Below are 12,940 nucleotides of genomic sequence, written 5' to 3'. Positions count from 1 at the left end.
CCACGGGCGTCTTGCGCTGGAGTTTGAGGTATAGTAGCGGTGCCTGGTGGCAGCGCGCGAAACGTTATCTGGGTACTACCAGCTTGGGTAGTATTCAGTCCTGGCTGTGGCGACCGTTTCTAGCCCGAGTTTTGCGTCGATTCGCACTTTCTTCTGCCCTGTTGCGATTGCGAAAAGGCACGTCACTTCTCACCGACCACGCCGACCACGCTGCGAGCTAGCCGCAGCCTACAGTTGAACGAAAATGGACTCTCCGTGGGAAGTAATGCTGCAAGCGGAAGGAATCGGTGACGCCGATCTGGAGAGACCTAGCTCAGCCTCGAAAAAGCGTCGCCGTCGTTACTGCTGCGTCGTGGGCTGCCATGAACAAGAACCCCCGACTCCCAACATCAGAGTTTACCGTTTTCCTTCAAGACCTCACGAAGCGGAGCGTGGGGCGCGCTGGATAGCTGCCCGTTCGTCGCGCTGGGTAATCGAAACTTCGCGCCATGCTGACTGCTTCGCCTGTCTTGAGGCTTGCTTGATTATCTGCGTTATAAAATTCGGTAATTTGCACCTACAGGGCCGACGGCAGATCGAGATAGCAGCAGGCATGGCTGGTGATTGACGATTTGAGACCCGGCCACAGCGACAATTGACAATTCGACCGGTGCTAAGTGGTGAATGGCCAGGTGTGCACAAATGCTCACAAATGGTCGGGCTGATTCGCTGACGATTCACTATGCCACTACGAGCAGCACGTACAGGTTAGAGAGTTAAATGTGCTCATCCTTGACCTCAACAACTTCCAGGGCTAGTTCGCCGTGCGGCTAATTATGCACTCCGTGCAGAGGCGCGAAGTACAGCGACACGTAATCACGGTTTCACCGGTAGTGGGTTGACAATGTACACCGCAAGGTGTTTGAACCTCGGACACACGTGCTCGGACACACGTGCTTAGCTAGCACCGGGGTGAGCAGGGACCCCGTCTGTAATTGCCTGTATAGCACTGCCTCCTTCCGGGTAAGCCCCGGATGAGGTGGCGGCATAGTCTGTCTGTTAAGTCTGTACCACTTCACTATTTCGTTGAAGGTGGTCATCTTGTCCTTGGCACTGCACCGCGACCAACACTCCGAGTCGGCCGTGCTTGCAGCTGCGCGGTTGGTTAGTCCTCGCGCGGCTGAGTTGGCCGTCTCGTTGTGGTTCACGTTCCCGCGTTCCGACACGTCACTGCCCATGTGGGCCGGAAACCACTTGATCACCACAGCTCTTTTGTGTTCGATGTGTTCGGCCTTGCGCAGTATGCGCGCGGCCTCACTACATACCCTACCCTTGGCGTAGTTCTTCACTGCCGTTCTAGAGTCACACAACACTGTAGTGCATCCGGGGTCGGAGATGGCCAAGGCGATGGCCACCTCCTCCGCCCGGTGTGCCTCTCGAGTCCGGACGCTCGCCGCAGTCTTCGTTGCACCCGTCGATGCCCCGACAGCCACCACCGCGTATGCGTCGCTGCTCCCTCGATACTCCGCCGCGTCCACGTAGACGGCGCCTTCTTCTCTGGCGTGGAGGTCCACGAGAGCCCTGGCCCTCGCCAACCTCCGCTCCTTGTTGTGCTCGGGGTTCACGTTCCTCGGGATCGGGTAGACCCTGAGCTTTCTGTTGATGCTATCCGGTATAGGTACGTCTTCCTGCTGGTTGGCTTCCCTCGGCTCGAGGCCAAGGTCCCGCAGTATCTGTCTTCCGGTTCTCGTTTCAGAGAGACGCTCGAGTTGCGCCGTTCTCTGTGCTTCGGCTATTTCGTCCAGCGTGTTGTGGACTCCCAGCGCCATGAATTTTTCGGTACTCGTGCTCCCGAGGAGGCCGAGTGCCGCCTTATACGCCTTGCGTATGGTGGCGTCTATCTTGTTACGTTCGCTCGGCCTCCAGTTGTGGAAGGCGGCAACGTACGTTATGTGGCTAACTGCGAAGGATTGAACGAGCCTAGTCAGGCTCTCCTCCTTCATCCCCGCTCTTCTGTTGGACACCCTCTTGATGAGTCTCATTGCCGCGGCCGCTTTGCCCACGAACTTGTTGACCGTTTCACCGTTAACACGGTTTCGCTGGATGAGCAGCCCGAGCACTCGAATCTTCTCGACCTCCGGTATTACCTGTCCTCCCGCTGTCTTGATCGTAATCTTGGGACGCTCGTACTTGGCTTCCATATTCTTTCTTTTCCTGCCCGCTCCTGTCGGTGTAATCACCAGCAGTTCTGACTTGGCCGGAGAGCATACGAGTCCAGACCCGCCCATCTGCTCCGCGATGGCGTTGACCGCTTCTTGCAGCGTTGTCTCGATGTGTCCGTCGCTTCCTCCCGGTACCCATAGCGTAACGTCGTCGGCGTAGATGGTGTGCCGGACTCCCGCTACTCTTTTTAGCCGGTTGGCCACCCCGATCATCACGAGGTTGAAGAGTAGCGGGGAGATCACCGAGCCCTGCGGAGTTCCCACGCTGCCCAGCTTCTTCTCTTCGAGCTTCAGGTCTCCCGCGCAGATTTCGGTGGTCCGTTCCGTCAAGAAGTCTTTGATGTACTGGTAAGTCCTTCTGCCCATGTTTAGCCTGGATACTTGGGCCAAGATAGCCGAGTGCCTCACTTTATCGAAGGCGCTCTGCAAGTCCAGCCCGAGTATGGCTCTGTTGTCATTGGTGCCTGTCGTATCGTCGATGATCTCGTTCTTCAGTAAGATCATGGCGTCTTGCGTCCCGAGCTTCTTACGAAACCCGATGATGGAATTTGGGTAAAGCTCCGATTCTTCCAGGTAACGCTGCGACCCTCTCGGATCCCCGGAAGTAGCGAGGCACGCATACCTCGAGGAGCACAACGCACGAGACTGACGTAGTGGCCGCGTCGCGGTGAAAGCTTGTCCTCCCTGCGTGGAGGGAGCCTAACCGACTCTGCAGGCATTTTCACTAAAGTTGTTCTCTCTCTCTCTCTTGACCTCAAGCCAGCACGTTGAGGCAGCGCAGCAAGGTAGTATTGATTGCAGCACATCGATGTTCGAGCGCTGTCATTAAAATGAGGAGGGAAGATAACCGATGGTCATTAAGGGTTACGGACTGGATTCCAAGGGAAGGGAAGCGTAGCAGGGGGCGGCAGAAAGTTAGGTGGGCGGATGACATTAAGACGTTTGCAGGGACAACATGACAACAATTAGTACATGACCGGGGTAGTTGGACAAATATGGGAGAGGCCTTTGCCCTGCAGTGGCCTTTGCCCTGCAGAAAACTAAAGTAATGTTTAACAGTCTCGGAAGAGAACAGCAGTTTACGATAGGTAGCGAGGAACTGGAAGTGGTAAGGGAATACATCTACTTAGGGCAGGTAGTGACCACGGATCCGGATCATGAGACGGAAATAATCAGAAGAATAAGAATGGGCTGGGGTGCGTTTGGCAGGCATTCTCAAATCATGAACAGCAAGTTGCCACTATCCCTCAAAAAGAAAGTGTATAACAGCTGCGTGTTACCAGTACTCACATATGGGGCAGAAACCTGGAAGCTTACGAAAAGGGTTCTGCTGAAATTGAGGACGACGCAACGAGCTATGGAAGGAAGAATGATCGGTGTAACGTTAAGGGATAAGAAAAGAGCAGATTGGGTGAGGCAACAAACGCGGGTAAATGACATCTTATTTGAAATCAAGAAAAAGAAATGGGCATGGGCCGGACATGTAATGAGGAGGGAAGATAACCGATGGTCATTAAGGGTTACGGACTGGATTCCAAGGGAAGGGAAGCGTAGCAGGGGGCGGCAGAAAGTTAGGTGGGCGGATGACATTAAGACGTTTGCAGGGACAACATGGCCACAATTAGTACATGACCGGGGTAGTTGAAGTATGGGAGAGGCCTTTGCCCTGCAGTGGGCTAACTAGGCTGATGATGATGATGATGATGATGATGATGATGATGATGATGTTCGAGCGCTGTCATTAAAAGCTACATCAAGCGAGGAGCGCACGAGCTCGCGCTGCTGCGCGATTCGCACGTACGGTACTGCGAGCTCATATGCATTGCATCAGTTATTTAACAGTTGCTTAAGGGACAGATGGGCGCTACTACATCGCAGGCATAACTATTTGTCCAGCGGCATGCAGTCAACAAAGATTGCAGGAGGCCCACGATTTCGCGGCATGTCGAGAGACCGCTGCCGTCGCGGCGCGTACGATCGTGCGCTCAAGCAGTTCCGTACACATGATGTCTGCTTAACGCTGCTGTGAATTCACTTATAGCAAGCATTTCCTCGCCTCTGTGCGCCTGAATCTAGCAGCGTGCAAACGTCACCTGAACTTCAACTTCGTACGCGACTCGCTTCCACTTGCGATTGACACCGCGCTAAAACCTCGCCGCTTACTTCTTGAACGGCGTACGCATATTCGGCGTCGCATAATTTCTTTCCTTTACGCAGCGTGCCACCCCTGAAAAAATCTTCGGCGCCCGATATTCGCTGCAAGCCGCGGTACAACATAACCGAAAGTGGCGGGTCCATATTGTAAACGTCCTTTCTGAAGCAGACGACCGAGCTTGGTACTACCCAGTTCAGGAGAGAGGGCACTTTTTAGCACCACTTTCGCAGCGCCCCCTGGGCAATGCAAGAGCCCCATGAGGCCGTGGAGGCAAATGCAGGTAAGAAGCAAGAAGCAATAGCACCGGTACCGACACTCATCTAATTTCTTTCTTTTTCCTACGTTTAGGCAGCCAGCACACTTCGAACAGCCACCTTGACTGCGGGTGTGTCACCCTATACGCCAAGGAAGCATTTGAGGGAAAGCGACAGGCAATGTGAACAGCCACTTCTCCATGTAAACGATACTCTTTCTCTCGGATTACTCTTACACCTCGCCACGCCAGCTCACCTGTGCAGACTCCACCAACAAAGATGCCGCAGAGGCACGTGTAGGTCAGAGGCAAGGAGCAGTGGCACTGGTGTTGACATTCACCCAATTTCTTTCTTTTTCTTACGCTGAGGCAGCCAGCTAGCACACATCGAACAGACACGTTGATTGCAGGTGTGTCAGCAGATTCCTGTTGTACATATGCTCATAATAAACTTCAGTAAACTTGAACTTGATAACAAACTTGAAGGCAAATGGGACATTGATGCATTGCTTTTTTGAACATTTAGTGTGCACATACAATATATGTTATACTTTGCACTCCGACAGAACGTATTTTGAAGCTTCCCTCTGTATTTCTCACCTTTAATTACGTATGTGTTGTGTGGCCCTCAATGCAGTTCATGTTGTAGCAACTGCTTTGTCTGTGTATTGTATACTGACACTGAATTAAGCTTCTAATATCCACATGCGCGAAAGGCCTATACTTCTCTCACATATAGTAAGGTTCTATGTAGTTTACAGTGTTACAATAAAAAATAAAAGCAAACAATCTCATCATGGAATTGTGTTTATAACAGTAATTCCTATGACAGTTATTTACAAGTTGCCAACTTGAACTGGTCTATCCGTCATGGGAAGGAATTGTATGTACGCGTATAGGAAAAAAAAACAGATATGTGTGTGTGTGTGTTTGTAGGGGGTATATGATTAGGGCGGTACGAAATAACGTACCTACACCGCCCTCTAGACCCATTGCTTTAGGGTACCGTAACGAAGCGTATTATGCATAAAGTTCATACAACTAACTCTGATATTACTGCACACGCTCGGCGACGTGAGCTACGTGTGCCATGAGTAGAACTTGTTGCTGGGCGAGTTCGTTGGGATCTAAAGAATACATTGTTGCGCCAAAAAAGGAAAATAAAGACTTGGGAAGAAAGAGTACGAAACGACAGATCGAGCGCTGATTTTTTCTTGAAGTAGACAGGGTAGAAAAGGGGCCCACTGTACTAGAAATGTAGTTGAGTAGAACTTGTTGCTGGGCGAGTTCGTTGGGATCTAAAGAATACATTGTTGCGCCAAAAAAAAGGAAAATAAAGACTTGGGAAGGAAGAGTACGAAACGACAGATCGAGCGCTGATTTTTTCTTGAAGTAGACAGGGTAGAAAAGGGGCCCACTGTACTAGAAATGTAGTTGAGTAGAACTTGTTGCTGGGCGAGTTCGTTGGGATCTAAAGAATACATTGTTGCGCCAAAAAAAGTAAAATAAAGACTTGGGAAGAAAGAGTACGAAACGACAGATCGAGCGCTGATTTTTTCTTGAAGTAGACAGGGTAGAAAAGGGGCCCACTGTACTAGAAATGTAGTTGAGTAGAACTTGTTGCTGGCGAGTTCGTTGGGATCTAAAGAATACATTGTTGCGCCAAAAAAAGGAAAACAAAGACTTGGGAAGAAAGAGTACGAAACGACAGATCGAGCGCTGATTCAGCGCTCCATCTGTCGTTTCGTACTCTTCCCAAGTCTTTATTTTCCTTCTTTTGGCGCAACAATGTATTCTTTAGATCCCAACGAACTCGCCCAGCAACAAGTTCTACTCAACTACATTTCTAGTACAGTGGGCCTCTTTTCTACCCTGTCTACTTCAAGAAAAAATCAGCGCTCGATCTGTCGTTTCGTACTCTTCCTTCCCAAGTCTTTATTTTCCTTTTTTTGGCGCAACAATGTATTCTTTAGATCCCAACGAACTCGCCCAGCAACAAGTTCTACTCAACTACATTTCTAGTACAGTGGGCCCCTTTTCTACCCTGTTTACTTCAAGAAAAAATCAGCGCCCGATCTGTCGTTTCGTACTCTTTCTTCCCAAGTCTTTATTTTCCTTTTTTTTGGCGCAACAATGTATTCTTTAGATCCCAACGAACTCGCCCAGCAACAAGTTCTACTCAACTACATTTCTAGTACAGTGGGCCCCTTTTCTACCCTGTCTACTTCAAGAAAAAATCAGCGCTCGATCTGTCGTTTCGTACTCTTTCTTCCCAAGTCTTTATTTTCCTTTTTTTTGGCGCAACAATGTATTCTTTAGATCCCAACGAACTCGCCCAGCAACAAGTTCTACTCAACTACATTTCTAGTACAGTGGGCCCCTTTTCTACCCTGTCTACTTCAAGAAAAAATCAGCGCTCGATCTGTCGTTTCGTACTCTTTCTTCCCAAGTCTTTATTTTCTTTTTTTTGGCGCAACAATGTATTCTTTAGATCCCAACGAACTCGCGCAGCAACAAGTTCTACTCAACTACATTTCTAGTACAGTGGGCCCCTTTTCTACCCTGTCTACTTCAAGAAAAAATCAGCGCTCGATCTGTCGTTTCGTACTCTTTCTTCCCAAGTCTTTATTTTCCTTTTTTTTTGGCGCAACAATGTATTCTTTAGATCCCAACGAACTCGCCCAGCAACAAGTTCTACTCAACTACATTTCTAGTACCGTGGGCCCCTTTTCTACCCTGTCTACTTCAAGAAAAAATCAGCGCTCGATCTGTCGTTTCGTACTCTTTCTTCCCAAGTCTTTATTTTCCTTTTTTTTGGCGCAACAATGTATTCTTTTGATCCCAACGAACTCGCCCAGCAACAAGTTCTACTCAACTACATTTCTAGTACAGTGGGCCCCTTTTCTACCCTGTCTACTTCAAGAAAAAATCAGCGCTCGACTCGTCGTTTCGTACTCTTTCTTCCCAAGTCTTTATTTTCCTTTTTTTTGGCGCAACAATGTATTCTTTAGATCCCAACGAACTCGTCCAGCAACAAGTTCTACTCAACTACATTTCTAGTACAGTGGGCCCCTTTTCTACCCTGTTTACTTCAAGAAAAAATCAGCGCTCGATCTGTCGTTTCGTACTCTTTCTTCCCAAGTCTTTATTTTCCTTTTTTTTGGCGCAACAATGTATTCTTTAGATCCCAACGAACTCGTCGAGCAACAAGTTCTACTCAACTACATTTCTAGTACAGTGGGCCCCTTTTCTACCCTGTCTACTTCAAGAAAAAATCAGCGCTCGATCTGTCGTTTCGTACTCTTCCTTCCCAAGTCTTTATTTTCCTTTTTTGGCGCAACAATGTATTCTTTAGATCCCAACGAACTCGCCCAGCAACAAGTTCTACTCAACTACATTTCTAGTACAGTGGGCCCCTTTTCTACCCTGTCTACTTCAAGAAAAAATCAGCGCTCGATCTGTCGTTTCGTACTCTTCCTTCCCAAGTCTTTATTTTCCTTTTTTTGGCGCAACAATGTATTCTTTACGTGTGCCATGACTCGCATTCGCGACTGCACCGAATGCCCTCCATATTATTCTGGTTAATAGTGCTCACTGCACCGAGGCAAAAGAAAAATCGTGGGCGCAGGTACCTTTAAGGTATCTCAATCTTGCGAGGCACCGCTGCGCGTGCCAGGGGAGCTGTCCGTGCGAACACTCCCTGGCACACACCTGCCTCGGCGGCCCCAACCTACGTACCGTTCTGCTTCGAGTTTTGATCCCCCCACTGTCCCTTGGGTGCCCTGGTGTTCCTGCGCCGTCTAACTTATATCTCAGGTGCACTCCTGAGACTTCCGTTTGTCAGTTACATGTGCCCTACAGCTGGATCAGTACTTGTAAAAAAAGACATCTATCGTCGTGACGAGAAAAGCACCCCGCAATGAAAAAGCGCCCAGCGGCTTCTGCAACATACCGCGCCCGTACGAAGATAATTATGGAACGCCAGCGAGGAATCTGACCACAGCTTCGAGATCCTACCTCGTAACCTCGTCGAGTGACATTCCTGCAACAGGCGTGGCCGCTGAAAACCACATACCGCCGGAAATTTCAACAGGGATCATCCAGCAGTTGCATAACTGCCACCTGCACGGCCAACATCGACCACATCCCAACACCATCCCGCAACATAGAATAAAGAACCAACTTATAAAGCTAACACACATGGCTACACGCACACCACACCACCACACTACAAGTGAGACGCCATGCTGCTACGCTGCTACGGTTGCCACTGACTACTGTCACCAAGTCTAGCAAGCGTCTCAGGAGCAGGCAACCTCAGCGCGTAGCAACATGGCGGTGCTCCTGAGGTTCCAGATTTCAATGCATGTGCCCTATCGGTAGCTTGTCGTCTAGAGTCAGTATAGTAACTCTATGCATTAGCATAATACGCGTGGATCGTCGAGCCACGAATTATGGCGAAAAATCTATGCAATGGCGGCCCAGCACAACGTCACGCAACGTCAAATAGATGTTTACGAAACAGCCCTTCCTGTGACGCTCCCCACAGCATATTCCTTCAACCAATCGGCAAGCTGGCATGGCGGCTATCTTGGATCGCCACCACATATTAGCGAAATTGCACATGCATTCCACTGGCTTCTGTACGCTACCGCTCACTTTTTGTTTGAAGCGCTAACGTCGCAAATAGCTGCCAAGTATAACAAAAATGTATTAGCCCATAAAATTTGCAGCTCCACGTCACGTTTCGTCATTTTGACGAAAACGCAAAATTGCATTTTGCGGAACTTCCGTTTCCCTTCACAAATTTCAAGGCTCGTGAGCTCTCGACAGTCAATCAGAGAGCAAACATGGCGGATAATGGCGGCCGTGCAGCCGCCATGCGTGTCGAGAATAGCGTCCCAGGGGCCGAGTCTTATAACGGTTCGGAATACGAACCGTTCGCTGCACCGCTTACATCACTAAATGCCGGTGGTGGAAGAAGGGGAGGACGCGACCAATAGACGACAGGGTGCCACCTCTGAAGTGTGCGTCATCACATGACGAGCTAATCGAGGAAATGCAGAATGTTTCTGCTTGCAAAATAAACGTAAAATATAAATTAAATATTAAACGACAAGTTCTGAAGTATATACGTGTGGTGCCGGGCATTTACGTAATGCATAAGTAATTTATTAATATCATTCTTTTTCATTCTCAGCCGACAGGCGGTATCGCAAGCGTAAATGAGTTGGCAGAGCGCAGCGCTATGTCGTCTGCTACCAGGAGCTCGCAGGATGCACGCAACAGGAAGGCACTGCCAGCACAGTAGCGAGCGCAACAAAACCATGAACTGGTTCTTAGGGTCACCTTTAATTACCAAGGGGCTATATGAATTTTCCTTCTTTTTTCGCCCTTCGCCATCGGCTCGGACATGACTCGCTCGACGCCGCGCTGCCGCTATCCCTGCTATCTGCCCCACGGCGCGTCCCGTGATAGAAGCAATGGAACTTGAAATCGAACATCACGATATACGGGCCCTGCATTGTCTGCGCGAAGTAAAATCGAAGAGCGTGGTGCTGACGGTACGCGCTGTGCCGTGAAATAGAGGAAAAAAGTGTGGCACTCCCGAACTAGGTAAAAAAGGGCGGCCAAATAAGATATCTCCACAATATATTCCCGTGCTGAATGTATGGTTTTATGAGCCGAACAAAGGAAGCGCTGAGCCAGCCTAGGTTGAATCCTTCTGATTGCTGAATGGCGATCTGTGAGCCATCCACGCTGGCGATAGCACTGGGAATTCGATCTCGCCATGCAAATATCTCCTTGGCATTGGCTTTGAAGCGGAGGTCACGGGAAAGCTGATCCAGCCATTCTACCGGCCAACACAGTAATTGCGAGAGCAACTTCGTGGACAGTGTCGGCAGCAGAGATATAGGCCATTCCGATGAATGCTTCGCTTCCGACCGACCTCTGGGCGCTGCAGGCTGGTGGCGATGACCCGCAGTGCACAATATTCCTTCCTCTGCGTGGAATGACCACTGGTAAGCTTGCACCCGAACCTCCTCCATTTGATAGCGTAGCCTGCAAAAGGTCTACTTAGAAAGCCGGCAAGGGCGGTGCAACTCACTATCCGTCACTTCTTCGAACGCGTGTCGCACTTCCGGCCGTGGTCGACACCGAGAGAGCAACGCCAAGCAGGCGACGAAGGCAATATCCTCCGAAGCAACCAACGCACGCGCGCGCGGACAGGGTCGCAAGCCAAAAGCCAAGCCACACCAACGGAACCCAAAGCGGACTACCCCATTGAAATTTCTTTCTCTATGACTACCCCTCTGCCGGTTCCCCTCTTAGCCAAAGACAGGTTCGCTTTGGAAATGATTGGCAGATGCATTACGTGATCATAATTTGCGGTGCCGCCCCGCTGTCTCTGACGGCCTCTGACGCAAGCAAAATTTTGGCCAATCAGGTGAGACCAAGGGAACCGGTTCACTTGAGCAACCTAGGCAGGGTCAGCGCTTCCTTCGTTCGGCTGATAAAACTATACGGTCTGGACGGGAGGATATTGTGGAGATTTCTTATTTGGCTGCCCTTTTTTCTCATTTTCGGGAGTGCCACACTTTGTTCCTGAATTTCACGGCACAGCGCATACCGTCAGCACCATGCTCTTCGGTAAAACTCTTGAATTAGCAAAGGCAAGGCGCAGAAGACCGGAACTCAAGAAGAACACAAACGACAGGACCAGCGCTACTCACAACTAAGTTTATTTCTGCAACAAGCCTGCCTTATGCAGGTTAATCAAGCCGAGTGACACACGAAACTTTAGAAGTGAAATACAGCAATCTATCAACCACTCCGGAATCATATTTGGCACAAACTATCAGATGAGCAAACAAGAACCACACGTGGAGCAGCATAGGAAGTGATTCATCGAGTATAGTCTTTTGCAAGCCAACGGGGAGAAAAAACGAGACATAAAATGTACCGTCTACGCTTCACTATCAAACTATCCACAACATAACACACTTCAAACGCCTAAGGCCCAGTCAGTGATAAAACCCGCATGACTGTGGGAATAATGACCAATGAATAACACGGAGAAAACATGAATAAAGGCGTCTAAGTACAGCGTCTGCGTCAAAACTAAAATCTCTAATAGTCACTCACCTAAAAAATTGATAAAACATGTGACCGCGCGAAAAATGAACCATGTGACAAACAATGAAATGAACAGAACAGTTGAACGATAAATGGTCTAAAGAACAGTGTCTGCGTCAAAAAAAAAGAAAGAAAAGGAAAAGAAAACGCAACAAAAGCCTAAGAGCCACTTCGCTCTTTGATATTACTTCGCCCTGGCAATGCAGAGCCCGTGTATCGTGATGTTCGATTTCAAGCTCCATTGCTTTTATCACGCGACGTGCCGTGGGGCCCATCGCAGGGATAGCGGCAGCGCGGCGCCGAGCGAGTCATGCCCGAGCCGATGCCGAAAGGCGAAAAAAGAAGGAAAATTGATATAGTCGGCTAGTAAAGGTGTCCCTAAAAACCAGTTCATGGTTTTGTCGCACTTGCTACTTAAGAAGTGCTGGCAGTGCGTTCCTGTTGCGTGCATCGTGCGAGCTCCTGGTAGCAGACGACATAGCGCTGCGCTCTGCCAACTCATTTACGCCTACGATACCACCTGTCTTGCCAAAATGGAATCCTTTCTCGAGTTTGTTGTGGGCCCGGTAACGCCACCGAACCCACCGATACGTCTTTCTGACCCAACAGCTAGCAACGTAGCCCCGATTCTAGCCCCACCTAGGGTTGGTGTCCAGCTCGTAAGAGATGGATCCACCCCTTGAGACATTCCAAATTTGGCAATGGAACTGTAGGGGTTTCTCTAGGAAGAAGGCTCCCATGCAGCAATATCTACGCAGTTGTGAAAAGATGCCTCAGGTTATCTTGTGGCGACGAGTGACCACGTAGACCGGCAAAGTCTCGGACTCTCGCACGAGAGGAAGAACCGACACTCGATCTCTTAGCGTAGCATTCTTTTAATAATCTCTTTCGGAACGCTAGCCCGTGCCGGAGCGTGCCAGCCGCTCGAGCCTCGTGTAGACGCGAGCGTCTACGTCATCTCTCGTTTAAAGTCTGCTTCATATGCTGCGACTGCAACGACTAAATCGGTGCTGTCGCACGCGTCGCAATGCGATCTTTAGAGGGCTCATTTCACGTGATTGCGATTTCAACAATGCGACTGGTGCGACGCCCAGGGTTGCTTAGTGCCAGGCTTCGTGGCACACGCTGCATAATTCTTTTATGCGAAGCATATTACTAGAGCTCAACGCAGCTCCTCAGGCGCGGCGGTGTCGC

Source organism: Dermacentor albipictus, chromosome 2 (assembly GCF_038994185.2).
Source record: "Dermacentor albipictus isolate Rhodes 1998 colony chromosome 2, USDA_Dalb.pri_finalv2, whole genome shotgun sequence".
In the NCBI taxonomy this organism is placed as follows: Eukaryota; Metazoa; Arthropoda; class Arachnida; order Ixodida; family Ixodidae; genus Dermacentor; species Dermacentor albipictus.
Note: the sequence above shows the minus strand (reverse complement) of the source record.